Below are 2,779 nucleotides of genomic sequence, written 5' to 3' on the forward strand. Positions count from 1 at the left end.
CATCAAATTATAAACGAAAAACGGTTCTGAAATATCTTTCCAAGCTCCATAAATGCTCAGATGAGCTGAAAACTTGAACAAATATTTAGATCTGAGCTTAAAAACGGAAACAACTCTAAGGATCTGAGCAAGAACACTAAGCAAATAAAGAGTTCTGAAAGATAGAACATATCAGATTGAGAGATCTTAAGGGTGGATAATTAGATCTGGACAGATCTCGGCAAGAATCAAGCGGATCTGAACCAGATGATGCTAAACATGAACAGATCTGAGCAAACCTGAGCTGAAGCACAATAGATCTGAACAGATCTAAGGGAAAAACGAGCTTGTAACTATCTGAGGCTTTTCCTACTTGCTCGGGTCCCACGGATGGCGCCAAATGATGCGACATCGACATCCGGCGGCACTTCTGGTCTTCTGCTGTGGCGGAGATCTGACATCACAGTGAAAATGTCTTCAAGAAGTTCATCTGAGCTATTAACATGAAGCCCACTAACTAGAACATGGAGAAGAACATTGTATTCACATAGGGGACTTGTACCCAAGTGCAACTACAAAGTTCTTCAGAGCAGTTAGAAGTTGAATCTGCAGAAGGCTTTCACTAGAAGATTCCTCCCATGACTCTAAATTAAAAAAGAATTCTTTTGCAGTTAAACAAATTGATTGAACAATTTTATTCTAAAAATGTAGTAATTGGATTAAATACCTTTTGAAAAAATTGAACCAATTCAAAGGCGTATAGGATGATGTCACCAACATAGGCAATCAACACGGAGATTGTATTCAACACTTGAACCTGAAATGAGAAAACACCAAATAACACCAAAAAGTTAGAAATGTAAATTTTATATAAGAAAATATTATATAGAAAGTTATAAGTAATGTTTACCTTGGAATCAAACTCCTGACTTCAACAAGTAAGTACAAGTAACAACAAAATTATAAAAAAAAAAAAAAAGAAGCATTTATGACTTCTCTTGTAGCAATTTATCAGCAATTGGGAAGTCCGGTATTATATCCATTGAAACCTGCAAAATACAAATCAAAATAAAATAAGGAGTAAATATGAGGGATAATTGAAGTTATATATTACTAAATAGTAGTAAATACATGTTAAGTAATTTGCCTGAACCATTTCTAGTTTTTTCAAAGCAAGTTTTAAAGGTTGTGTCATGACACAGTATTTTGTAAGAAGTTGTTGAGCAACATCTTTGTCACCTTTTCCTTGTTTTGTAAGTATAACCCTACTTAACCCCTCGATTTCATCTTAAATCTATCATTTATCAAACCAGTAAAAAAAAGTCAGTAATTTTTCATTATCATCCCAATGGGAACTTGATCTATAAGTTATAAATGATAAAACAACCACACTACCTTATCAAAGTCAACAGAAAATGTTTCATCAGGATGTAAAACAAAACCCCCTTTCTCAAATAACCAGTTGAACTGTAGTTGACCTTTTTTGGTAACAAATTTTCAAAATAATAATTAAAAAAAAACATTTTTAATCAGATTAATATATAAATATATCGAGTGGAGTACCCATGAGCTTCCTCTAACCCGAAACGTACAGACCGGAAGCAACCTGCAAGGTAAGACACGTACATTGACTTGACCAGGCTCTTTGGAAGCTCATCCTGGTCAACCAACCCAAAAATATGGTCAACTTTTCATTATCTTCAAATTTACTTTACACAAATTAATATTTTAATTAAAAATTATATATCAAGATACCACTGACCTTATCTATAAGAAATTTTAGGGCCCACGGACCAAAAATGTCCACTTTAGCTTCTTCCAAAGATAAATGTAGTTCTTGTAGCTCCTGTTTGTCGATTCATATAAAGCAATTATAATTTTATAAAGATTATTAAATTTGGAATGAAAAAAAAACCCCACCAATCTCACAGTTGACTTTTGACCATCTAGAAGTGTTATTGTATGTGGTCCTATCCCATGACAACACTCATGGCAAATTGTGTGAGTGAAAAAAGAGTCAAAGTCAACAAGTTCCCGTTGTTCCTTTATAATGCCTACATCAGCTATAGGCTGCACAATAAGACTAAACCTGTTTTCAAAATAAATAAATAATTTTTAAGATTATATGTAATGTAGGTAGTAGAAGAAAAAAGTAAAAAAAAAATGCAGCTTCTGTGTTGGGAAGACTGCACAAGTATCCTTTTCCTTTTCCTGAAATTTGCAACGTCTTTAAAATGTGGAAGATATACTGGCAATAGAAGGCATGCGGTAGACCTCATGCTTTCTTAGAACAGATAGGTTTTCCCATGGTAGCATCTGAAAAAAAAAACAAAACAACCTCATTATTATTATTATTATTATTATTATATATGAACTATGAAGATGAAAATAAAAAGAAACCAAAAGATATTCTATACCTACCTGGATATTCCTTGCATAAGAGAGAAGTGACATCAAAAGATAATCAAGAAAGAAACTTGCATATTTTCAAAAAAGGGTCGGATAATCTTTATGTGTTCCTTCAACACATTCATAGCCACAGAGAATCAAAGGACATTAATTACTAGTAGATGTCATTCTCAGAAGTCAGAACTCAAGGAAACTGAAGGCCAAACCTCAATTAAAACACCAGCAAAACACCACATGTTCAAGACTACAAAACAAATTTTATGATAGACAAGGGAGGTTACTTCAAAATTTTAGAATTTTCTAATTTTAGAGGATCCCTCTTTAAAAACGCGCGTTTAAACGAAAAAATATAAAGCGACATTTGTAGACGACACCCATTAAATTTAGGTGC

At 33.2% G+C, this 2,779-nt stretch overlaps 1 pseudogene; it reads right to left on the minus strand.

Annotated features, from left to right (window-relative positions):
• Positions 1-332: 332 nt before the first annotated feature.
• On the minus strand, positions 333-2,433 carry LOC111901101 (nudix hydrolase 3-like; annotated as a pseudogene).
• Between the last annotated feature and the right edge of the window lie 346 nt (positions 2,434-2,779).

This window comes from Lactuca sativa, chromosome 6 (genome assembly GCF_002870075.4).
Source record: "Lactuca sativa cultivar Salinas chromosome 6, Lsat_Salinas_v11, whole genome shotgun sequence".
Taxonomy (NCBI): domain Eukaryota; kingdom Viridiplantae; phylum Streptophyta; class Magnoliopsida; order Asterales; family Asteraceae; genus Lactuca; species Lactuca sativa.